Consider the following 26469-nt stretch of genomic DNA (forward strand, 5'->3'; position numbering starts at 1 on the left):
TTACGTATCGCAGATCTCTTGACCTTATTCAGAGTGCAGCCGCGGTTACTGTTATGGGGAATACTGAAATATCGAACATCTTCGAGTGAACCGTGAGGGACCTAAGACGCCATTACAGTGGCGCGAGAGAAATTGCTGCGGCAGGAGAAATTGCACAACGTAGTAATCGGTAATCGGGCATAGCGATCTCTGCGTAGTGTTGCGTTGAATCGACGCGTTAATCCGGTAAATAGGTAGCGACCTTTATCTACGTGGAAAAAATCTGCGAGAAAAAGGATAGGTAAAGAGCGAAGGAGAATGAGAGAGAGAGAGAGAGAGAGAGAGCAAGAAACTTGGATAATCACGTAAAGTATCATGTATGTGCATACATATAGTAAGTTAGGTTAGGTAGGTATACTTTCCTTATGCTACCCGCAGATTGCTACGTGCAATAGGCGCATAGTATTCCACAAGTAAGATTTCATATCTAGGGGACTCTGATACCATGAAAATAATAGGAAGATGGCACCTCCAATTTATATCTCACTTGTGCGCAGATACCGCAGACTCGTTTCGTCTATTGTTGGGTATAAAAGTATTTTTGTTTTTTTTTTTCAAACAAAAAAAAATCCAAGGGAGTGACAAAGAGGAATTTCCATATTTTAAAATTCCCTCGTTTTTCTTCCCAGTCCTCTTCGTCTTTAAGACGGTCTCCTTCGGGACGTGGAAGCCTTCATTAGGGATCGTCTAGAAGGACCTTTCTTGAAACTAAGGAAAAAAGAAGCAGAAAAGGAATACTCCCACAAGATACTTGAACGTTGGAAATTGATGGTAACTTCTGAATCGAGCTGTAGCGACACTGATTGGAATTGCTTCTGGTACCACGGGATACTAACCTAACCTAACCGCGATTTAGAAGAGATCCGACGTACCTGTACAGACAGTTTCTAATTGTCGAAGTTGCAGATTGAAATTCGCCGTAAGATTAGCCACGGTTATGTATACCTATGTATACAGGATATAGCTATATACATATATTAACAGTTTGTACGAGTCTGACGTCATGACTCTCGTATCATACATTTTCAATATATCCGATATATCTATGTTAATCCTGTATATTTTCTACCCCCATGGAATTCTCGAAAATATTTTCTGTCTAATTCTCTTATTCTTAGTAAGGCCGGATATACAGAAGCGACTTCCGGACGATTCACTTGGGATTTCTTCTTATACGAGCTTCCGGTGATGGTCGCACCGGACTGTAAACTACCCCTGAGCTTGTGCGGGGCTGTTGAGAAATCGCATGTTCCGTCTGATAAACGAAATAAAAGTTAATGGGGGGTGGGGGGTGGGGGGGAGAGAGGGGGGATATTGGTGTGTGCCTAATGCCTGCTGCTACACTGCGGCGGTAGCGTGCACTGCATACACACGCTAGGATCGACTCACGGCTGCCAACAAACTTTTACTCCTTTTTTTTGCAAAGGATCGATACCACCCGAGTTATTTTGGATTATTTTTCGCACTTCGGGATTAATGTCTTTTACGTATAAGCCTTGCGAGAGTGCTTATCGCGTATAAATAACATTGAGAGCTGTATGATAAAGATCGATATTATTGATACTCTGATAATTTTGAAGAATTTTCAAAAAAGTATAAAAAAAGAAATTTTGAAAATTTTTTTTTATTTTGAAAAAAATTTTTCTTCTTAACATACCCCTTGACGTTTCGTAAAGTTTGCTCCTTTGCCAGTCGTATATCTATCTACAGCTACAGTGTGACGAGTATCGGTCGACCTACACGTACGAGCGTTTCAGCCACGGTCGATGCTATTTAAACCACGGGATATCAATAACATAGTAGTTTTTGGCGGATTTCATTGATTTCCGATGGAGTTGCGCTGACGTGCAGGATGGTGCAGCGGCAGGTAGGCTGCATGGACAGCATTGTAATTGATTGGAATGTGGCCTGATAACAGCCCTGTGACCCTCCCCCCTCCCCACCAAGCAGGACCGAACCCCTGTGATCCAGTCACGAAATACTTTTTTTTTTAAATGTACATATACATATTTGCCCCTCTCCCCTTTTTCGATAATACCTTTGTTATCCTTTTCCCTCCTTTCATCGAACATCGCTCTACACGCGAATCAATCCTGCGAATTAATCGAGCCGCGGCGACGTGTACATAGGACTCTATACGGTATCGATAGAATTCCCCATTTTCTCGATTTACCGTTTGATTACCAATCACAGATAGTAAGTAGGGACGCGTGCGGTCGTTTGCAATTTGAAAAACTGGTTTTCCATCCGGCTGCAAAATTTATACCCGGCGTTCCCTTCCAGATGAAAAGTCCGGTACCACGTGGAAAAATCTCGCGGGACTCTATTGATCTTTCTCGAACGTTCCCGATCTTCGATCAGAATCCAAATCACGATCCTTACTCAGGCATCGGTTTGAATAAGATATATATATACGTATACAGTCAAAGTCCGTATAAGTTTGTTTGTCTCCATATATACAGGCTTAAATTCGAAACTAATCTAACCTGACTAATTGACTTCGAGACGAGATTAACCCAGACAGCCTAAAGTCTATGAGAAGATGTCACGATCCAGCGACTTTGATCCAGGTTCGGTGCTTTCGGATTAGCCGGTCGCACTTTTTTATTCGCCCTTCCCTGCGGCGGTGCGTGAGCAATTAACTTTCCTGGAAATTGCCAGCGGGTACAGAAGACGCCGCGACGCCACGAGGAGATACGTATCGGTACGGTATGCATACTTAGACGGGAGAACAGGAAGCTCGTAATTCCGTGTTAGCACTGTGTATAGGCTAACAACATGAGTGCGTTGATTCTTAGATTCTTCGAGATACCTTATCAGGCGCCTCTCTTGGAATTCGATATTTCGAGGATATCATTATGATTATGGTAGATCTTTACTACCGGCTGTATATATTTTCTTAATTCCATAACGCCTCCCGAATCCACCAGCTGACTTTCTTTCGGTTCAGGTACTGCGTTATATCGCGTACAGCAGGTACCTATTATATAATATGTACTATGTATCACGCCGGGTAAAGCTGTGTAAATGCCAAGCGATCGCTAGACGGATCACCTACCTCTATTATGATTCCTAGTTCCTGGATAGGAGTCGCACACGTGTTTAGAAATATTTTTTTTTTCATCACAATAATTTTCTGTATTTTCAAAAGACTTCGCTGTGTATACCGGTACACTATGGGTAACATATATATATGACAAAGGATGATCAGCTGGCTATATTCGTCCCTGAGAGAAATCTCACGATAGGCACGCGATAGTCTGGCAGAGGATGTGCCTGAAGAGCAACGTGCTCATCCACGCCGAAGAATCCGCAGAAATCTGGCCAATTGCGTAATACGAGAATCCAAGGAGTTGCTCTTTACGTATAGTATAACCAATCATGGGATATCTTGAGTCACTTTGCCAGGACGAAGAAACAGATTCGAATTTGATTTCGTATAAAGTTACAAGGGTCGTGAATATTTTATTTATTCAGTGAACCCGGATAAATTATTATTATTATTATTCCATTAAGATATCCTTAGTATCAAACTGTTATACGGTTCTAACCTGTAGTCATATATACGGCTTAGCGGGTACCGTAAGAACGTCCAGTAAATGTAACATATAGTATACAATGTTATTACAATAAAGGTCGCTGCTTTAATCTTACGTGTTTATGCAGTCGGATTAAAAATATTTTTCATTAAGCTATCAGGAGTTAAGTAGCATTTCTATGACGGTATGCGAGCAGATATCTTCTGTCTTTATCCCATCTATGTACTAAGACATTGGTTACGTAGTCACGAGTGTACCTGAGATATAATTCTTTCACGTAACACCTTCCTGTGTCTGCTCTGGATCCTGGGTCGTTTTGCCATCTCGAATTTCCTTTTACAGTGTATAACAGGCTGTAAAGCGTTTAACGGTTCGTTACGAGGAGCAAGTGGGCAGGCTACGGGACGGACGCGTAAACGTAGCAGCGTCCTGGTAGCATTGTGGGTACATAGGTACCAGCTTACTGCCTTCGGCCATTTTCCATAGCGAGAGGCCCTTCGTTCAGGCAAAAATAAAGTAAGCCGGATCGTTACGGGTTTGCACGTTGAGGTGTCTGCAGCTTGTTGACTGTTGGCAATTTAATGGTGAAAAAGTCCCTAGAAAATATTTTCACTTTTTTGTTTTTGTTTATTTTCAGTTCAGATTTTTTTTACAGAATCCTTTGCGTCATTGACTTGATTTTTTTTTTTTTTTTTTTTTTTTTTTTTTTTTTTAAGGGAACTACGTCTGGGAGGAATATTATGCAATTTCAGGAAGAGGATGAGAATTGCATCTTAATTGTTACTATTCATCTTTGCAGCGTGCATGTGCATCTATGAATGATAATTAACGTGCATCAGACGGCAGTGCAGTCTTTGAAGGTCGAGTTGCTTCGATGCTTCCTTATTGTAGGGGATTCAGAAGTTCTCTGTGCAGCTGCATAATAGCTACTTCTGTGCATTTGTTTCGTTTTACAAACACGGTCGGCAGCCCTTTCGTCTTCCTTGTTTGAAATTACGTAACGGGGGCTGTGCGTTATACAGCGCAACGTTTAATAATTTCGTTAGAGCCATTCGAGAAATTCGCACTGTTTCGCCGAGACGCTTTCGTATGTTGCAGCTCGCAGGTTTTCACCCGTGAGAAATGTGCCAGACGTCTTGGTCGACTTGGGACTGGAATGCCTGCAGCGACGTCCGACGTCTTTGGATTTAGGTGGTATTCTTCTCGAAATCCACGAGTGGCGTTGCGCGTTGGGGGTAAACACTTTTTTTTGCAATTTTGAAAAATTTTCACTTGTAACTCTTTTTTTTTTATTTCGCTTTAATTTATTTATGGCTTTAATTAGGTCGCGGCACTGTATTTTATGAATCGTAACCTGAACTGGGTTCTCCGAATGATTTGACTGCTGCAACGGAGTGCATGTATTATGCAGACGACTCCCGATGTAGATTCGCGAAATGTAACTGTCAGTGTAGCCAACGAGAGCGATCAGAAATAGGTATCGCAAATAGTGGTCCATCGATCGCTCTGAATCCCTTGTAAATAATTGACAGATTCTGGAAATTTTGACGGAAATATTTATAATTGTTTTTTAACAGTCATAAACAATTCGCCCAATTAATCTGCATTCATTGCTTGGTTTTTTTAACGCCACAATCAATACTGCGAAGTAACCAATTGCTCTCTAATTCGTATAAATTATTTATAACAAATTCACTTCTTTACTCCTATTTTAACTAGTGTTTATTCATTTTCGCACCATTTTAATTAACCCCCCCCCCCGCCGCCCTGTGTTTGAGTATTAATGAAATAAAACGTATCGGCACTAGCTAGATAAATTATACCTGCACATATCGATACGTTCACATAGTCTCTTCTGTATGCAATATATGCATCTGCCGTAGCTTCCTCCTATTCGTTATCATATTGCATAATCGTTGTCATACTGCATTATATCCGTATATAACGACTCGAATAATTTTGTAATTCATTAACGCTGAATTATTTAATAAAATCTTCTTTTGATCGTCACCATCCATATTTAAAATACTTTTTACACCTTCTTTGTCCCCTAGCGGCACGCATCGACACTACGAATATTCTTGATTTTGTCATGATCACAATGCATCATAAAAATTTAATACAGTCGAGGCCCGACCACCGAAGAGACAAGATCGATGACCGTGGTGTGTACCAACAATATTAAACTCTTAAGCCTCTACTGAAATCAGCAACAGCATCCAGGTAACCGCAAAACTTCACTTGTCCAAAGGACGCTCCCGGTAGATAAGAAAGAGCGAGCGAGCGAGAGAGAGAGAGAGAGCAGGACAGAATGAGAGAAAAGAAAACAGGAAGCCTCAAAAGACAGGGAGATCGGTCCTGAGGATAATCGCGGCGCGAGCCTGTAATATTACGCGTTCCACCTCGCACTTTTAGAACGCGGCTTGGCAATTTGTATCTGCCTCAGGATCGTAGATAAGTCCACGAGACGCGAACATTAATTTCTTTGTTATGATGCGAGATGCCAGATTAGATCCGGCACGACCCGACGCGACGCCGTCGTACTGCCTACCGTTTTTCGATTCACTAGTTATACAATCCTTAACCAACTACGTACATACACTCTCGATCTTGTCCAGATATCTAAGTAACAAAATACAAAGCTAACCTCCAAACATCCATGCTGTGATCGGCCTACGTGTAATCCAACTGCACTGACACGTCCGTGGCCACATATTCCTCCGTGAACTTAGCCATACAAACACCATTGGCACAATTACTAATATGTACGGTACTCTAGTACGCATGCTGATCGCACGTAGGTCGGTAGCCAAGGATCGTAGGTAGGCGCGTTTATGTTTATGCATGCTCGTAGCATCTGTTGGTACAAGACAGACGTCCACGGCATTAAGTTAGGTTAGAATGCTTAGCGTCTGAATCGCCGCGCCACATGGCTCTCCCTTTACGAGAGACAGAAAGAGACGGCTTTAGTCTCTGTTATATGTAAGTAGACAAAGAAGCTCATAAGAGACGTGAGAAGGGCACCCATTGGACATTAGTACTTACAGCGTAAGAGGACATATGCGTCACATTAGTATATACACTGTCACTAGTACTAGGAATGCCTAGGAACTGCCTACTACGCCCGCACGCGCAGCCTTCTGCTTCTTTATTTACAAAGTCGCCCGCGGCCAGAGGCGCCAACCTTAATAACACTTCCACGAGATTGAATCGACCGTCGGTTGGCATCATTGAATTCCCTTTGCCGACCCGCGATGTCTGATCATTATGCTTCACTCTTAACGTTTTTATCCCTGGGACTAACGCAATCGTACGCCGGCCTTTTAACTGGATGTGCATCTGCCATTGGTATCGCACAGGGATATGTGTATCTACGTATGATTGTCTCTCTCCCTAAGAACGTTAATGGATCCGGAATATACGGTGAGGCCAGAGAGACCTGTCGGTGAGATTGTTTGACGTCGATTCGAGGGAATTGACAGCGGATTGACCTTTGCACTTTGTGATTATTTCAAACTCAAATCCCTTATGGTGTTTTTATACAGGCTTTTCTTGCTGCGTGAAACTTCATGCTTTGAGTGGTATGTATTATATATGTGTATATATATATATATATATATATATGCATATTTGTATTTTATTCGTGTAGTATGATTTATGGATATTACAAGAATTTAGGTATTTAGAGTTTAAGAGTGTCGTTAAAAGAGTCTTGCGGTCCAGCTGTGTAAATTTTTTTATGTCTACGCATATATATGTATACATCATACCTTTATTCTCCAGCTTTCTCTCGACAAATTAGTGACAGTGGCACTAGCAAATAAAAAGAGGAACTACTGGCCTCGAAAGCCTTGCTCGGAGATAACGGATGCCTCTACAGTAATGAAAAGTAAAAAATTCGTGGTTTCACGGACACGATCGCTCGTTTGAATCACACGGCCGTCGATTCACGCTCCACGAGGACGAGGATTTCGATTGTCGGGATGGCGGATAAATATTTGAAAACTAAAAATGCCAGAAATTAACCCAACGTTCAACGACGAAATTTCAATGGGACGTGGTCCACGGGATTCGAAATATATTAATTTCGCAATTCACTTTATGGTTCGTTACTTTATTGCTACCGTGTATACACGGCATATGGCCGATACATTAATTTTGATCATCACAAAATTTTGATCAAACGCGGTATATACTTGAGATATTACTGATTGTAAAATAATATTCTGTATTATATAAAAATATAGGTATCAGCCACGTGTAATGAAATTGACATTACTGCATACTGGATTAAGGTCGATTCACATGCAAAACGTTGAACCTTCATTCCGTCGCTTGAGTTACACAAGGATTCAAGGAGGTTAATGTTCGCTGAGTAATTTTAACAAAATAATTGCTCCAGCACAGCGACTACCTACCGTCTTGGCATTTCACTCTTAATACTCGCCGCTACGAAAACGCTCCATAATTGGAAGCTGTATCTGGCTACTTCCGCTTAGAGGAGCTAGCGCTATTTACGAGGCTAATAAAACGCAAAGGAGTCAAGAAGGCTTCGTTTCCAATGCTCGTATTTGTCCAGTGCGGTACAATTACCTTAGAATTAGTACTCGACGACACTTGCCCATAAACTTTCAGTTTTATGCTTTTTCATGTGTTTTGTTTACATGAGCTGCTACACGGGAGTACTCCTTGCTCGGATCAATTATATCAGCAACACCATTAACTGTATTCGCTCAATGATAATCCACCTGCTGACCAGGTCCCCCATCGTTCATTCGTCCAGGTAACGTATAGCCAACGTAAATATTATTCATACTTAAAACACCATAGGACTTCTTTTTCTTGTCTATGTTGTTTTATGGTTCAGACATTACTAATCGTACAATAATAATTTTTTATTCGTTTAAGGAATTACGTTATTAGCATCGTCTTACGGAGATCCAGGACAATCGCAGGTCTTCGGGTAGTCTAAGCATTGTAAAAACATTATTACCGAAGAGAAACAAGGGTAGAAGAAGTGAAACAAGGAATTTCAGCTGTAACTCTGTCTACACCCAACAGCCGTATAAGTACGGTATGTATACAGTGGGAAATGGCACTCGTATCCCTGTATAGATATACGAGATGGGTGGTTCGAAAAGGTAGCGTAAAACGCGAGGAGGTTGGATACTGACAAAAAGTTGGAACTATTTGATCGTAAACCGCTCACGTTGCGCACCTGGAAGCAATCCTGCTGATACGAAGAGCACAGGGACAGGCTGCTCTCGACAGCCGAGCGACTGTGCACACGCCTAAAGGGGTTTTCGTTAGATTTCATTTCACACCCAATTACACTACAGAGAGAGAGAGAGAGAGAGAGAGAGAGAACGTGCGCCAGAGCTTCGGGTAAAAATACACAAAATATACGTGTAACGGCAAGCAGGTAGGACAAGCAGGGTACCCTACATGGGGAGCTTAACTGTAAGGTACCCAGACAACCAGGCGCCACCAGTTTTGTCTATATATTCTACGCTTGACCAGTGCACCATCGACGATTGGCTGCTTGAACGGCCGATTCTGGCATACGTGCTCGAGCGACCACGCGATCATCCTACGCCTACCTCAAAGCACTGCGAAGCTTTTGTAACGATTGTCTAATCTGTCGTGGCAATCTGTCCGGATGGAAATTTTGTAAAAACATAATTTCGCTGTCTACACCTGGGGACCGTAGAGTCCGGATGGCTGGCGATCATAGGGATTAAACTATGTGTATGGTATGTTCAATGATAGTATACCTATATCTAGGACGTACCTAGAGATTGTAGATTTTAATTATTTTTGTATTTTTAAAAAACTTTTTTTTTCAAATCTCATTCTCAACATCCGCAAAACTTACTACAACGACCTGGCTGCATTGCAAAGGAGACGGGTTGCGCGACCTAGCGGAACAATGCACGTACGCGTTATTTACATCGTGACACGGCTGTGAGAATGCAACGAATATTTTTCTTTAGTAATTTACGGTAATGACCGACTTGTCCAAGAATTTACAGTTTGGACAACTCGTAAACTTCACGAGAAATGGGACGCGTCGTTTCGTCTACCCTGAGCATAACCGAAGGTCGCGTCCTTAGTGGTGAAACCTATAAGACCAGCCTGATTATTTCTCTGTTATAAAAATATATAAATTGTATAACCATAATTCACGACCGTAACCACAAAACAGAGAACAGTCGACCACATAATTCTTAAATATCCGATTGAATTAGTCATCCGCTTATTTCAACCACTCGCTACACTGTATATTACGTTCGAAAGAAGTTCCTCCAGATAGGTGGCAGCACGGGCGATCATTGCCAGAAGTTAAAGGAAAAAATATGCTGAAATTACAAAAGCTTTATTCGAGTTTCCACGAAGTCCATTCGCTTCGTCCAATTCGCTGACTGCGACCGTCATCCTAAGCGTGCATTATTTTCCGGTAGTAGGGGAACCCATTTCCAAAATATCACGTACTTGGTAGGGTATGAAAATGAAAAAAAAATTTTGCATTTTTATTTACATATTTTTCATCGCAATTCTTATCTGTCGTAATCCTTTTTTTTTTATCGTTCGAATTAAGTCTTTCCAGTGTACCTACATATTTATATACGTACATACTTTCCACACGGAGTGTACCGATGAACGTGCTCCGGTCTGTGGGAGCCTTCCCGAAGATGGATAGGCCTCTCGGAAGGCAGTTCATGGTTTAGTTTGTCTCAGCGGGCCAACCCGAGACACGTTACTACAATGCGTAGCCGGAACTTCGCGCTTCTTCCCGGAACTTGACGGGGCCGGATTCCGCTGGCATTGCGTTTTCCTTGGGAGCAAACTGGTATGGAGAAGATGTATCCAATAACGCGATGCTTGTCTCTGTTAAAGACGCGTGTATCTACATGTAAACCATTCCTACTATATAGGGATACTATATACGACGCGTTGGCTAATGGCGGGTGGTGGGTTACCGTATTTCTTTTTTTGCTGAGCTAAACTCAACGTACGTACAAATGAAACCGGTAATAAGGAACACACGCGTGATAATAGGGACGGGACGTTAGGCGATAAAATAAGTATAATTATGAAAAAAATTTAGCGCAAGTTAAAAAAATGGCAAATTTCTTGTGGATTTAAATATATAAATAGAGCGAACCGACGAGCGACAGTTATATCGGGATATTTGCTTGGTAACATTAAACGCTATTGATTTTAATTGCACGTACGAGTCTCGCGTGAATAATGAAAATATGTACGCGACGATATATTCTTACCCTGTATACGTGAAGCACTGTATTTGTCACATTGAATAATCTATTGCCGATGGATCGAAAGAAATTTTTTTCTTTTATACGCCTGTAAAATCGATATTTCAGTAAACGTGGTAATATTCATTTTATTTAATAACGCATGAAAATTTCAACTACCTCGATACGTTCCGCTTGTTACGCTTACACCCGGTATATTATAATCCTGAATTACTTGATCGATCGTTGGTCACATTACGTGGGCGCGTTTCGCGTGTAAATATTTTGTTTACCCCTGTTTCAGTCACGTGGCCTTACGTCAGCTGTGCCCATCGCTGCACAATACAATTCTATTGCATAACGACGCTGCTCCGAGCATAAGAACTGTGCTACAGGAAGTGCAACCCCTTTGGCACATATGCGCCTTAGGTATAAGGGATGGCGTTGAAAGGTCGCAGAACTGTAGGGGGTTGGTTACTACCAACAAGGGATGTCAAGAAACCGTTCAACCAGACGCTGTAAACTTTATCGCACGGATAAGACAGAAACTTATAGACTGCAGAGAGCTATAAAAATTCATCCCTTATACATTTACATCATAATATAATGCTTGATGTGGGTCGACGTACGATTCGAGTGAAATTTGTATAAAAAAATTTATATAAAAAATATCTCATTGACGATCAATGTAAAATTTTCGTACCTGACGTTTATCGCTATCCACGTGGGTTCTGACCCACGTGTATCGCAGCCATGACAATCAAACGAAACCCTATTCGCTTTTTTCATTTTGTTCAACCTCTTCCACGCCGTAGAATGCTCATCCCCTATTCTCTCTGATGGACCATTCTCACGCCTATCCACATATGTAGATGCATCCACTCCTCCACATCGTCATTCATGCGCATACCTCCTGCCTATCCACTCGAATCGTGAAACTTCTCAACGTTGAATATATATTGAACCTTTTCTACACCCATCACTCTTCTTGCATATGCATACGTACGTATACACGATTGGGCGTCCCGGTTCCTCGTAGGTGATGGGAGATACTGTTATCGCTGTATAATACGAGGCGAAGGTGTGGATAGCGGTCGAGGGGAAGTGGACTGTCGAAATATGCACGGGAGGATCGGAACCGTAGTCCGAACTCGTGGGACGACCAAGAAACGTCATTGAATTAAGAATCTAGGGTTTCACGGTTAAAAGTGGAAAATATCGAACGTCGGGGTAAAGCATCTCCTTACGAGTAATCAATATTTTCGAATGCGTATACGAAAATTGGCTGTAGGCTTTTTCGACAACCTCAGGGCATCGGCTCGTTATCCAAGTGCTATCTCAAAAACATTTGGCGACGTCGGCTCGATATTCGGGGTGTGGTTCCTAGGAGCTGGGTTTGCGTGAGGGTGTAGAGCGAGAGGGTGCCAGGGAGGGTAGATAGTTGGGGCAAAGCGGAAGAGGGTCGAAGCCGGGCTAGATGACGGGAGAGAGAGAGAGAGAGAGAGAGAGAGAGAGAGAGGTTCGTGTGCCGCTGAGGGCAGAGAGTACCCAGTGAGTCTAGCGAGTAATACCAGTAGAAGTGGTAGTACCGTGCGTTCGTAGCAGTGGCGGATGGTAGTTCCTGACGATGCTGCTCCCGATGATGGTGGTGGTGCTCCGGTGTTCGTGCTGGTGGTCGTCAAGGGTATCCTGGTAGTGGTAACCGTACTGAGACGGTATAGCGTGCAACGCGTTGCAGTGCGGTTAACGGCGTGTGCGTTGCGCCGACGAGCGACGTTGGAGGCGACGGAGGCAGCTTCGTCGGGGAAAGGCAGACGAAGCAGAGGAGAAGGAAGGACGCGGGCGTCTCGGCTCGGCGTTCTGGCAGACGAACGCATCGATCCCAGGCGGGTCAAGCACGGAATCTCCCCCTAGCCTAGCGCACCTTCCTTCTCCACCTCGACCAACCTCTTCCTCCTCCACATCCACCCACAACCTCGAGCTCACTCTTCCAGCGCCTCCATACCTTCCGGCTTCTCCGAGGTTCTCCGCCACCTTCCCACGGCCGAACTCTGTACCACCTCCTGGCCCCGCACCCTTCATGCTCAACCTCATCCTCGTACTCACCCTTCGGCACAACCTATACCTACCCCTCGGCCTTACCGCCGGCGCTCGCCTCCACCAGACAAAGACAAATTACGCTGCATTTTCAGAGCCCCAAAGAGCCACCCCACCGCCCCGCTGTCGAGCCACCACCTCCTCCTCAACCTCATCCTACGTTGCCTACCGCTTTTCATCCCCCCGCCACCCACTCCCGGACGCCCACTTTCGTCCCTGCCCAGCCACCCTCCGAACACCCCCCCACGGCCTCCAACAGTCTCCGCTATGTAGGGCATCAAACGGGTGCTCAACCCCTACGCACTTTGCGACAACTGCAGCGCCCTGTAGTCGAGTGCTACCCTGGAGCTGACTCAGGGACGGGTATTAAGGGCATCTTTGCGGGGGGTATTGTTCATTGAAATGAAGGGTCTTGCGCAGTTAGACACTGTGGATCAAGCATAAAATGCTTTTACGATCTTGGTCCTGATATTACGTCACGATTTACTTGAGGTCGTATTTATTTCACACGTTCCCGGATATCCGGTATCTGGGAGTAAACTTTTATAATATATTTAGACAGAGTTCCAGCAGGAAGGGGTACGGTAGGAAACTCTTGTACCTATATTTGGCATTGGGGTTGGAGCCATGGGTGGTTGAGCTGCTTTTCAGAAATATAGGTGAATACGTGTAAGTGGGTAAAGAACAGGGCGAATGGAGTTAATTGAAGAATCATAAATGGTGGTACGAAGGACAGAGGGGTGACGGGGGAATAAGTTCAGAGGATTCAGCGAGTTCAGGGGATGCGTTTTGTGACGGTCGGTGAAAAACACTTGCAACGACCCTCTTTCCATCCCGGGCCCACCCTCAGTCAACTTGTAAACAATGAGAGCGTGTAAATAAGGGAAGTTCCGTTTACGAGAGTATATTGTGTACGTATGCACTTGCCGTCGTACTCGTGTCTCTGGGTCAAACTGGCGTTCGATAAAATACTCCGGTATAGGAGTATTCGGATCTTAGGTTCCATCTGGATGTAAATAAGAAGCAGAAATATTTCTCGAGAGATCACGCTGTCATGGGACGTCGATACGAAACGGGGACTCAGGAAGGAAGTGCGCGAAACATCTTTGCGAAGGGTCGTGCTCTTTCGTCTGGCTATGATTTCACTGAATTTCTCTGGGACATTAGAATGCTTCTCAGCGCTTGAATCAGGGATCATTTTGTGAGGATCCTTCCGTACTGGAAGACATCAAGAATCCTAGGAGGACAGGAGGGCCGGAAGCGAAGTTACTTTACTAAAGTTCATAGGAAATAAGTTGAGAGTGGTAAGCCAAGCACTAAGTTAACCGTCATTCTTTTTATCTTATAATGTCCTCAAACGGTAAGCTACTGTATATATATATAGGAAAATATAAAGCGTCGCATATCAGTCATCGTACTGTACCATGTAAATGAAAGTAAGAAAAAAAAAAAAAAAATTGTATCAGAAGATCGTGATTAGAAATTTTCGAGTGTGGAAAGAAGAGATACCAAAGGGATAAAACGTGCAGGGGGAGGGTAGCAGACCCGCAATAATTAAAGACCGGAAGGGTTGCAGATTGGCCTAGGTTGGGGACTGCTGCGGGAAAGTGCGGACGACATCGAGGGTCCAGAAGTGTGTGTGCACTAGATGGTGGAGGAGGCTACAGGGATGGCGTCGCCATCGTCTTCGTCGTCGTCGTCGACGACGTCGGCAGTAGCGGTGGAGGAGCCAGAGCAAGGGTGGTCGAGGGTGGCCTAGGGTTGAAAGTGGGTGGTGGTTCGTTGAGACTTGGAGGTGCAGGCGAAGGAGAGTTTGGGTTGGGTTGGTTTGCACCAGCACTGACATGGCTCGAAGCAAAGGAGGATGAGGTAGGACGCCGTAGGATGGGTCGGGATGGGCTAGGATGAGGTAGGGGTTAGGGGATAGAATAGGGGATGGGTTTGGATGGCCGGAGCCCTGCTCGCTCGATAGAGGCGCGTCCCGTCGTCCCATGATTGGAAACCAAATCGCCGCACATCCATCCCACATCCCCCTTTCTGGTCCTCCCATCTGTACCCAGAACTCTCTGGCCCTCGACCCCTTCTCTGGGACGGTCTCCTGCGAACCTTCTGAACCCACTCAACCCTTGTGGCCCTATCCAGCCGGTACCGATCCCCCTTGCTGCTGGTGCAACTCGCCCCTGGGACGCTAATGTCGAGCTAAGTCCTTAAAACCCCTCAGCCGGAGGCCGCCGAGCCCGCAGACCGGAATGGCCTCCATAAGTAACAGGGTTTACACACCCAGAAGACCCTATCTCTCAACGGGAAAAAAGTGCCCACTCCTGGTTGCACCCAGTGCCCGCTTGCAACCAGGACTTTCCACTGGTATCGATGGCACTACGCCTTTCTCCTAGATTAGGAAGATGAGTCTCCAGGATAAAGGTCCGTTGCTACCCGACGAAAAATATAGATCCGTTCCATCACACCAGTAGGGAATTTATATGTATACATTACTTTCTTGAAATGATTAATGTATATTCTGAAATATCAATAAGGATAACGTATATTTGTACGTAATGCATATTATTATTTTTTTATGCGATTAAATAGGAGTCTCCTATTTCTATGGAGATGAAAGATTAATTAAATTTACCTATGGTATAGCTGGTTTCTTACAGCACGAAGTTTCCTACAGCGTTATTATCCTGGCATTGTCCTTTTTAGAGCTGAAACTTAACTCGGCTGACGTTACCACTCTCACTTTTGCTCGTGATGTTTATGCAGACTAGCTGGAAACTTTCCTGAGGTGAAGCATCCAACCAGAACGGTCCGGGAACCAAAGATGAACGAAAGAAAAGTAAAAACCTCGTTTATGTACAATTAAAAATAATGATAATCCAAAGCATAAATATTCTTATAAAAAAGATGATATAACCCTATTTATGTAATCGTTGTCCTTCAGCCATTAAAAAATTATTTTTACAATATCCTAGAAGAAAAATCATTCCATCCCGGAATCTCCCAGGTCCACCTGTCAGCTACAATCCTTCCTCACCATCATCCTTGACCGTCTAGATGCGATCTGCGGTATCGCAGGGGATTTATACGCTCCTTGTTACAGTCATGATACGTTAAACCATAGGTAGAACCTTGCACGTTGGTATCGTATCGTGGAGTCACGTTTACAAGCACCAGGTAGCACTAGATGAGTCCTAAGTGAACATCGACAGTATTTCTGGTAGCGTCAGGTGGTCTCTATGTCAATCACTCCAGGAATAACAGAAGTAACAAGTACCAACCTACAAACAAAATCCTCAAGATAAATGAAATAAAAAGAGCTAACATGTAAAACAAAAAATCTATAAATACCTTAAAGCCTTCTCCTAGCACTTCGTACGAGGGTTCCTTCCAAGCTACAAAGACGTCTACCCCGAAGGTACGTATTTTACCCAGGTACAAGTAGGTTGACAGCTGCTATGTTCTAAGCATCCTGGCAGAACCAATATGTCTGGTCGCACACTAAAACAGAACTTCAGTGGTAGCAGCGTTCATTGCCCAAAGGCCCAAAGGATATGAAGCATGTCCACGAGAGGAGCCAGGCAGCCAACTTGGTGGAACATCTCCTCGGCAAAGTGTATTGACGGGCTGAGCGACGGTGTCAGCGAAGTAGACGCTTCTGGCTGTGTGATGAGTATACGTGTGTTAGAAGTGCGACGTCGGCGTCGGTCTCATCCTCGCACTACGTTACACATTGGACGGCTGGTGAAGCTACGGTGAGCATGTGGAGACGTGGAAGACCCTGGAAGATGGTGGTGGTGGTGGTGGACGTACTCGAGGTTTCAAGGTACGCGTTGCTGTCCTTGTGCTGGTAAGTATTACGTCGTATCTCTTGGCCGTGTGTGAGACGTTGTTACGTCACGACGCTCTAAAAGAAGACTAGGGTACGCCGAAGCGTAAAAGATAGGACGGGTCAAGATGGTCGCATCGGGTTGGACGGTTGGAAAAGGTTAAAGGTGCTGTCGGGACTTGCTTCCGCTTTTCTGTAGAAAATATTCTTTGATAATTTACCTCTTACTTTCTCCTCTCTGCTTTCCTTTATTTCTTTTTCTTTCCCTTTTCGCGCGCAGCCTCTTTCACCTTCCGTTCTGACTTCGAACGGGATTAAAATTCAAATCGAATCTTTCGCCAATCTAATTTGCCGAGTAAAATTAAGGTCGCTTGTAAAAAGGGTAGGAGTTCCTTGCGGCGGGTACGGATTTTCTTTAGATAACCCATCCTTGAGTTTTATGTCTCCTCATCCTTCAGCCCTTACGTACCTCAGACTCCTAGTTAGGTAATTTTGTGTACGTCCGAAAGTTAGTGTGTCTCTTTGAAAGGTCGATATCCACTCTGTAAGTATAATAGTATTAGGTTATTATGCACCCTACAAAAGGGGGTTACTTTACGTGTCGCTGTATTTTAATATTCTTGTATATGGAAAATATTCTTGGATTTTAGTTAATGAACTCAGCAATGTTATCGTTGACGTAATTATTTATAAGACCGATGAAACGGAAATTAATGGCTACGTGGATATTTAGAATTCTCATTAACAGGTTCCCATCTAGATAAGTGCATCGTATGCTGGCTATCTATTTTATAAGGAAATCCTAGCAAGGACCTTATCGTTCGAAAGTTTACTACATGTCCTGGGTACAAAATTATTCCAAGTGAGGACCCAGGCCGGGTGGACTTAGGACTTCCGTTTCTATCTCTGTCCTTCTCATGGGCAGATATACTGAGCTCACGGGCACTCTCACGCCCTATCCCCATCTTCTATCCGCTCCAGCCACCCGCGGCTTTTCCCGCTTCGAACTAATTAATTCGAACGTAGGATATTGCATCTGGTCTCAGACTGCGTCTTAAGCCGCTTATCCACAGGAAAGTCGTTTTGCCGTGAAAGCTCAGAGTCGATGGACGTGAATTTACCTTTAGCTTTTCTGGACTTCGACGTCGAAGGGTATCTGTCTATATAGACAAGATGCCAGCTCTACTTCATCAAGCTGCTGAAAGTGGATACAGCAGCGACGCCACAGATTCTAGTGTGCAAAGAGAAAAAAAAAGTATTAAGAAGAGGAAGTTAAAGAAACTTGGTGAAAACAGTAGAAAAGAAAAGAAATAAGGTAGGATCGATTTATACAGTCGAAACGATCAAAAACGGAAGAGCCGTGAAGTTGGATAGAAGGGAGAATGGAAACGCGAATGGCTATAGGGGGTGGTAGGTGTAGGTAGGCCGGGTTAGGGTGGGTCGGGCAAAAGTGTGTCTCTGTGGCACAAGGGGCGGCCTGACTCTCACCCTATCGCCCTACCCGCTAAAGTACTAACCTACCTCTCTCACCACGTCACTCAGTCGTGGGATAGGTTAGGGTTGTCTGATAGGGTGTTGGGACGACTCCTCACCCTCGCTCAGCTTCACCCTCATCCTTCTCGGGGTGAGTCGAGGGAGGACCGGGACCAAGGGAGTTTACGACCCTCCGTTTCGAAGCTCCTTTCCTATTGGGGTAGGTTAGTTTGGCCCCATTATTATATCATGTGCCGCCGCGTAACGTGGGGAAACGGGATACCCTTGGAATATAAATATATGAGGGAGGAGACTCACGCTCTGCTTTTACATGACACTCGATACGTATACTTGATACAGATGCATATACATGGATACTTACCGGCGCCTTATAGATTACACGTATAGCTGGTGGGTTACTTGGATATTATCAGAATTGCCTCTATTGGCGCCGTTGACACCAATAGTAGACCTAGTGATGATACTGGCGGCGTCGACTGCAGAAAAATGAAAAACTTTCCGGTAACGAGACGAGGAACAACGAATTCCAATGCGCCATGATACATGGCGCTGGCGCGCTGCCAACTCTGCGTTGCAAAATTGTACCACGTCGCTAATGTAACCCGCAGGTTGCAATACTTATCCGCATAGCCCTCGTGGCGCTAGTTAACTACTTTATCCTCCGATTGTCCTAGCTCTATCATTACTAGCTTCTTATTCGCTCTATGCTCTAGGAGGCTCTTCCAGGCAAACTATTCAAGCGGACGGTTGATTGGTCGCTGTATTTTTTCTTCTAATAAGGAAGCTCCTCAGTGCACTTTGGATAAATATTTATCTCTTATATGTATGTTATCGTGGTAGATTAAGATGCTGATAGAGAAACGAGAATCGGGAGTATGTCGAGTGTATGCTAATGCATGGGGGCATCCCATTGGACCTCCATCCCCATCCAACACGCGTTCCTGACCTGGCGCTGTCACGACTTTAGAACAATGGCGTCGATATACATGTCTCATTTATATACACGTATTCCTCCCCCATACGTTCGCTTAGATTCCAAGCGTGGTGATCTCCCGTGGCTTTTTGCAGACCTTTACAATCACAACGAGAATCAGAAAAATGTGCACACTACCAGGAATTATCTTTCAAGCTCGTAGACGTGCGTAACCGTGAGTACAAAAATGTGTTCATATGTTTTTATATATTTTTCAAAATGTCCAGTATTTTCTTAAAACATTTCAATAACGGACGATCCCATATATACCTTACGTATATGATTTTCTGGTACAGTCACATTTATATACAAAGTATTCTCGATGTTGCAAACTCGAAAGAAAAAAGAGAATAAAAAAGAAAATAAAATGTAACTCGAAGCATGTTTGTCCCTTTCAGCCATTCCGTAGCATCGACTGGCCACTTGGAAGTGGACGTTGGACATTGGGGTCTTCTTCGTGGCATTCTAAGAATACTCGGCCACCCTTTTGCCCTCTGTTATATATCTATACCAATGGTGGCACGCTCAACGTGGTACCCCTACCATTTTTACTCCCTTCTTCCAACAACTCAACCTCACGGACCCTTCGTTCTCCTATCCCAGCCCCAGGGACAACAGGGTACTCTAGGAGGGCTACGATTGGTAATAACGTGACCACTTACAAACCCCCTTACAGTTTCTGGACCAATGAGGTATCACCCTGCACCATAAACCCTCCTTTATGTAATTTCAAATTTCCAAAAAAAATTTTATCTGTCTCTTAAATTTATATACAAAATAATACATGCCGGAAGTGACCCGACGAAATGTTCAACTATTGAAATTCTAGATCCGAAATATTCAAAAGTCGGCCATGATAATATTTTTAATCGCAAACGAGACAATTGATATAAATTCCAGAGAATGGAGGAACTGTAATAAGTTTTTGTATTGTCAATCCGTCTTGTCTAACAAGTAAGAAAGGTACCCAGCTTAGGTACTATGAAGGTAGGTACTGCTCAAATGGTTGCTGAAGACTAAGAGAAATATACATATATATATATATATATAAAAGGTGTAATTTATTAGGGCCGGAGGCTGCCCGCCTTGGTGCTTCTAGAGTCTACGCTCTAGGAGGGGGAGGGCTAGGAAGAAGAAAGGTATTAGAGGTACCAAGAGGCAACAGAGAGGAGAGGAGGGGGATTACAGATCTCGTTACGTACAAGAGTTCACGGGTCACGCGAGAATCGTGAACCTTCCTATACGTATAGTCGCATAGACGTTAACCAGTATGCGGTGAGAAAATGTAAAATCGTAAAGTAGCATCACATATGAGAATCAAGCAATAATATTTAACTCATATACCAAACAAGGTAATATATTTTGAAAATTTTTAAAAATTTTTTATTACCTTCAAAATCAACCAGGGTCTCGAGGATGGGATATGCAAACGTTGAATAATCTTATTCGACCAGCACCAGTAACTAGACGAGATAGCGTAGGTAGATCTAGACCAGGACGACATGGGTAGATACCCAGGTACGTGGGGGACCTTCGCTGAAGGTGATTCGCTAATGTAACGCCGCGTTCCTGGAAGCCCTCCGCACGCTGAAATTAGATTACTGCGAGATTGCTCCTCTTCCTCTATCCGTACCGTCTGTGACGTCCTCCCCTCTCGTCCCTCTTCATCTTCTTCAACTTCTGACAGGGTCTCTCTCTCTCTCTCTCTCTCTCTCTCTCTCACACACAAATACCATTAGGCGTACGAATCCTTGTCATTTAATTCTATCCCAGTCTTTCTCATTCGTATCGACTACGTCACGCCTGAAAACCTACCTGGTGGCCCTTTATCTGAGTTCTTATACATATATACATATATGTAACGTACGTATATGACTATATATACGCAAACTCCACGCATTCATACGTAATAGATCGTGCACTGCGTTTTCTGTGGGATCGCATTGCCTCTATATCTATATATTTATATGCGACCAGTTTCATCACTATGTATATATATATTATATACTATTCTCCATGTGCTATATACTACCGTCTATATGTATCACCTACGCAGCTCGTGGCATGCGGGATGTTGCTGGATGATACCGCACGCCATTTCTAGGAACTCATCCTGATGAATACTCTCTTGGCACCACGCATGCACGCACTCCTGCACTCTCACGCACGTATAAAGGAAATACCTGATGCACGTGGTATATATGTATATACATATGTGGATATAGTATGCTCTCATAGCGGGATAAATACTTTTAAATGTAAATTAAGGCGTGTGATAGTTTGTTTCCTTTTTACAAATTTTCGAAATTCGATTTTGACTCGTTAAATGGGGATATTAGTGGCTATTCTGCTTTTGGTTATTTTTAGGTTTTTTTTTTTAAATTATCGTACCTTCACTTGCAATTTCTGGTACTACGTGGGTGCAGTAGGTCTTCTCAAGGAAGTAACGAAAATTAGAGGACATCTCGTCTGGAGGAACATTCTCATTGCTATTCACGACCTTGCTAGCTTTATCATCGAGGTCAACCCGGAACATGGAAATTCCATGGGGAAATCGCTGGTTCTCGAGGAACGTTGCCTGGAGGAAAATTTAAGGTACGCGGTGATTAAAGATTCCGCGTTACTTCTAATGGCGACGTTACGAAATTTAACGGGTCAGCGAATCTACTCTGGTAGACAGTTGGAGAAAATTGATGGTATATATTATAAATATAATAGATAATAAATTTTTGAAATTTTGATTTACGATTTAAATTAATAATTCATTAAATTATCCTTTAACGTTACTATATGGTTTATTGTTAAAATTGTATTATTAGTTTATGCTGATATTTTAATTGAATATTACACGAATCACCCTAACGTAGCTCGAATGATGACTCTTCAGTTATCACCTTATCAATCTGCTGCTGTTTAACGAGCAGATTTTACTACTATGGTCGCGTTTAGCTGATTGAAGTTCTTAACGACCTGCATCATGTATGCATGCATATAAATCGTTAATGATATTTAAAGAATTCCTTTGAGAAGCTTCATCCTGTAGAAAAAATATTTATTCGTCAGAAAAGTCGGGATAGTCAAGAAAAACAGTTTTTCGAGTTTTAGGTAAAGTTTGATCTTTGACTAATTTGTGAACCCAGTATGTGACTGTATAATAATAGGCAGTCATTTCTGGCCTTAATGTACTTACCAATTCTATCTTCCATGTAAGGTCATTAGCTTGGCTGATTAGCGTCGTCACGTCTAATAAAGATTTTCATTAGCCGCCTATTTATTAACTACTCGTGACAAGTGAGGTGCGGCGGATGCGTTTTGCTGCATAAAAAGAAATAAAAAGTAGATTAGAAGATAGGTAGATACAAAAGCCGAAGTCCCGTACGACGTTCTTGTCCGCATTGTCAGTGAAAATAAGCGTGTAGAAGATAAGAAGAAGAAAAAGAAAAAAGTGACTACTAATATATTCATGGCTACCATACAATTTTAGGTAAGTTTTGAGAAAATCGTTTGGGCCCGAGGCACTTTTTGACCCCTCCATCAGTCCTTTTATTATTACCCTACTGTCTAATTGTCATATTACCCTTAATTAATTTAAACACTCCCTTACCGCTTCCCAAACATCTGTCTCAGGAAGTTTTTTTAGTTGGTTATTTGTCTCCCTCTTTTATCCTTTCTTCTCATCGATTACTCACCACACTTCACTTCCGATACACAATAACCCTCGAGTAATGAGTTTGCAAATTTCCAATCGATTCCACGAAAGACCAACCCTTGCAGTCTCCTGTCATAAATTAGAAATACATTAAACATAATAATTCAAAGTGCTACGTCCTTTCAGCATTTAAACTCACCGTTCTTCCCGCCAATAGGTAGCATCATCGGCGCATAAATGTGAACGCGCCGACCGTATCAGCGTGGCATGCAATAGCACGCGTATTAAAAGTCGGCTAATTTAAAATCAAGCGAAGATCTCGCAGACTGCAATCGAGCCGCAGCGAACCAGTCAAGAGCTCTAGCTGACTCACGATCTCCTCCATTGGCGTAAACAACAGGGGATCAAGCAATTGGTAAGAGGCAATCCGTGAGAAAACAGGACGCTACTGTCAGAAATACGTAAAATCGTTGATTGATATTGAATGTGAATAATGGACACTTACGTGTCCGATTTTCAATGCTCTTCTTATTGTTGATTCGTCACTTCTTCACGTAAAACTAGAAGAAAACTTCACTAGGGAAATTACGTGTCGCTCGTTAACTACAAAAGCGTCTACGAGAGGCACTTCAGTTTCCATGGCGTAGCAAAGATTTCCTACGTTTTCTAGTTTAACGTCTGTCTGAACAAGGAGCTTCGTCAAGAGACAGTGGGTGTGTGTAATATTGAACGTATATTTATTGCTTTAGAAAATTGTCTATTCATACATGTAGTTAAATGTTTGAATGTGATTAGTTGAAGTTAAGTAACAGTAAAGTTTTTTAATATGCTTATTATGGTTAGAGGTTACGCATGATATTTTTACACGTATTAGACAGGTTGTTGACGTTTCTAAAACTGACAGCTCTACTTGCAGGAACTTTGGAATTTCTAATTGATCGAAGCCTTCTTAATTATCAGAGCCTATTATTTAAAGTATTTTCTTCGATTTTGCTGTAAATTTCGGGAATCCCATAAATCGTAGACTATGAAACAGTTTCAGTGTCGGTGAGTGTGTATAACGGTGTTTATACCTGCGGCTACGTTTTATGCGTTTACAAAACGCGAAAAGTGATCAAGGGACTAGAATCTTTGAAAAAAAGGACAGAAGAAAGACTTGAAGACACCTCATTACCCATATTTCTTTTGGTACAAAGTCTCGCGCGAATAAATTTGCCAACAATCCAAGATCGTCTGTTGCTTCTTCTGAAACCATGAACCAAGCGGACGAAGAACATTCTTTTTCTCTTCTGCCTTATTCGGATAATTGTCCCATCCGATATTATTTTTAGATTTAACTATCGGAGGCAAATGTATAAGTTCGTTTAAAGTTAGCCTGAATTGTATCAGGTCGTTAGCCTGATCTAGATTTTATATATAGGAAATTATCGATGATCGTGAATTAAAAAGAAATATAAATTCCATCACCTTGTCGCACGAGCCGACATTCGAATCGAGCTACGTACAAGACGTGATCGTGAGAATTCGCTTTTAGGTGAAAAATATAATTTGTCACCCTCTAGAAGTTTCATTGCACGTTGAATGACTTTAACGTCACGTTTCTCAAGCGGATATTCCAGTCACGATTTTTTTTTCATTGGAAACCGACCAAAAAGATTACCAAAGTGATTTGACCAATCTTCAATTTCTTGCTCGCGTTAGTCTTGTGGAACGACACTAATGAAATTGTCAACATAGACTCGTCGTTCGTATTCTTAAAGTCAGGTTCACAATTCACTGGCGTAAAATAATATCTATATATTTTTTCAGGTCTCGATCGAAGTAAATGCTTGATGAAAATACATGCATGGATCTGCGCACTACATATATTCACGGAATTACACTCACTCTCCTGCCAATAACCGAATCACCATAAATCACTGGAGTAAATCGATAGCTCAACTTACTGGCCTATTACCGTAGTGCGGTAATAAAGCCGTACTGCTAACCTTATTGGTGTCGTCTTAATAACAACTTGATCCAACCTGAATAACAGAGGGAGTTGAGTTATGGGAGTTTAAAGCTTCACCCCGAAGCACAGCGCCACTTATGCACTGCATGTACTATGTATGAATGCATATATGCAGTTACGTACCTGCACACAGTAAGGAAGAAGAGTGAAATCGTACTATGACTTTACGTGACCCATGAAAATCGAGGTTGCACCAAGTTCAGCTTCCAGTCGAAGGCTGTAATCGTTTAATCGATTATTTACTCAGTTCGTAAGATAAAACAATGGCGTTCCCAAAGCCATCAACTTTATTCGCTGTATAATTTTCTCTTTACACCTATTGGAAAATCCAGTGTCTACAGAAGGTATGGTTGCATAACATGGTCTCCAGAGATACATTTTCAAGGGTTTTTTCGAACTCATCTTTTATTTTATGTCATCTATAGAATACCTTTGCGAGGGTTTGTTATCGACCTATGAGAAGGGGTCGGAATGGAGCACAGCTGGAGAAATACGACGAGACAGAAATCCTCTTTATGCCGACAAAACGCTAAACTACCTCGCAGAGTCAACAGATACATTGTAGAGTACAGTGTACGTACTAGGGAAGTTTACGGTTCTGCCCCCTTTACTGGTACGTGAAAACTACCCCTTACCATACCTTTGAGCATTGTTGAAAATTTCCGGTTAATTTTTTTACCCCATTTTCTTCTTGCTGCATTTTTCTAAAGTACGTGTATTCTTATGTGCATTCTCATGCGTGTTTTTATACTTTTTCACAATTTTATTATTCAAAACGTATTAGGCTCGATGACTCACTGTTCGTCTGCAATCACTAATGATTTTATCACGGATTTATCTTAATTTCAGAGCCAAAGTTTTTCAAGCAATCCCTAAACGGTTGAATGGTCAAATTTCCTTATTTTCTATTTATACAAAATTCTAATTATGTACATTCACTAATTAATTGCATAACGAAGTTTGTATAATAAAAAAATATGAAAAAGCTATTTAGTTTGTTTTTCTCTTAAATTTTGTTTTCTCTTTGCTTCAGGATAATCGTACACGTGTACACGAGGTCATTGTAACATCTTGTACCACCTAGACCGAAGAATCGTTTTGGGTGGTTATCCTGGTACTATCCTTTCGCAAGCAGTGGCCGTGAAGTTACGAAATAGTTCGATCTACAAAACGTGTGGCTGTATCTCAAATGTTGAATGCAACTGCGATAAGTCTTAAACGCTACACTAAACCGAATAACGAACGTAAACTGTACAACAATAAAGTGTGGGTATGCGGCGTAAACTGGCACTGTCGCATGTTTTACTTTTTTAAATCGCGAAGTTCCTTTTGCTCTAAATTCTTTTTTCTCCCTTACTTCCACAGTTGTCTCCGACCAGCACCAGGCGGCAATATGAGCGTTTCCAGCTTTTGGAAATTTCTAACTGACTGTATAACCGTATACGGAATAGCTGAGGTCGAGCCGCAATGATGAATCCGTATAATTACGTAAGGAAGATTTTCGATGAAAATTCATGTGAACGAGATATGTATTTATAGACAGTTCTTGACACGGGTCGTTGCAGATATGACAAAATCAATGATT

General features: G+C 42.6%; 5 long non-coding RNA genes across 8 annotated transcripts; 3 read left to right on the top strand and 2 right to left on the bottom strand.

The window, feature by feature from the left end:
• The first annotated feature begins 7171 nt into the window (after positions 1 to 7171).
• On the top strand, positions 7172 to 11521 carry LOC107265409. The gene is made up of 4 exons (XR_003058973.1): positions 7172 to 7682; positions 7826 to 8361; positions 8487 to 9331; positions 11139 to 11521. It is a non-coding gene; the product is annotated as an uncharacterized LOC107265409 (long non-coding RNA).
• An 870-nt stretch (positions 11522 to 12391) lies between these two features.
• On the bottom strand, positions 12392 to 18598 carry LOC112493966. 3 transcript variants are annotated; one of them, XR_003058975.1, is made up of 4 exons: positions 18279 to 18598; positions 17879 to 17988; positions 16280 to 17299; positions 12392 to 16209 (listed from the first exon to the last, which is right to left on the bottom strand). It is a non-coding gene; the product is annotated as an uncharacterized LOC112493966 (long non-coding RNA). The 3 variants fall into 3 exon arrangements; XR_003058976.1 differs by having other exon boundaries at positions 12392 to 16122; positions 18275 to 18598; XR_003058974.1 differs by having other exon boundaries at positions 18275 to 18598.
• A 389-nt stretch (positions 18599 to 18987) lies between these two features.
• Positions 18988 to 20906, top strand: LOC112493955. Its single transcript, XR_003058951.1, has 3 exons — positions 18988 to 19399; positions 19623 to 20211; positions 20293 to 20906. It is a non-coding gene; the product is annotated as an uncharacterized LOC112493955 (long non-coding RNA).
• A 1093-nt stretch (positions 20907 to 21999) lies between these two features.
• LOC107265044 lies at positions 22000 to 23207 on the bottom strand. Its single transcript, XR_001537103.2, has 4 exons — positions 23073 to 23207; positions 22914 to 23002; positions 22415 to 22539; positions 22000 to 22261 (listed from the first exon to the last, which is right to left on the bottom strand). It is a non-coding gene; the product is annotated as an uncharacterized LOC107265044 (long non-coding RNA).
• On the top strand, positions 23192 to 26368 carry LOC107265043. Of its 2 annotated transcripts, none has more exons than XR_003058960.1 (5): positions 23192 to 23288; positions 24683 to 25228; positions 25310 to 25497; positions 25918 to 26150; positions 26250 to 26368. It is a non-coding gene; the product is annotated as an uncharacterized LOC107265043 (long non-coding RNA). The 2 variants fall into 2 exon arrangements; XR_001537102.2 differs by lacking the exon at positions 23192 to 23288 and adding an exon at positions 23519 to 23586.
• The last annotated feature ends 101 nt before the right edge of the window (positions 26369 to 26469 follow it).

This window comes from Cephus cinctus, unplaced genomic scaffold (genome assembly GCF_000341935.2).
Source record: "Cephus cinctus unplaced genomic scaffold, Ccin1 Ccin1_scaffold0215, whole genome shotgun sequence".
Taxonomy (NCBI): domain Eukaryota; kingdom Metazoa; phylum Arthropoda; class Insecta; order Hymenoptera; family Cephidae; genus Cephus; species Cephus cinctus.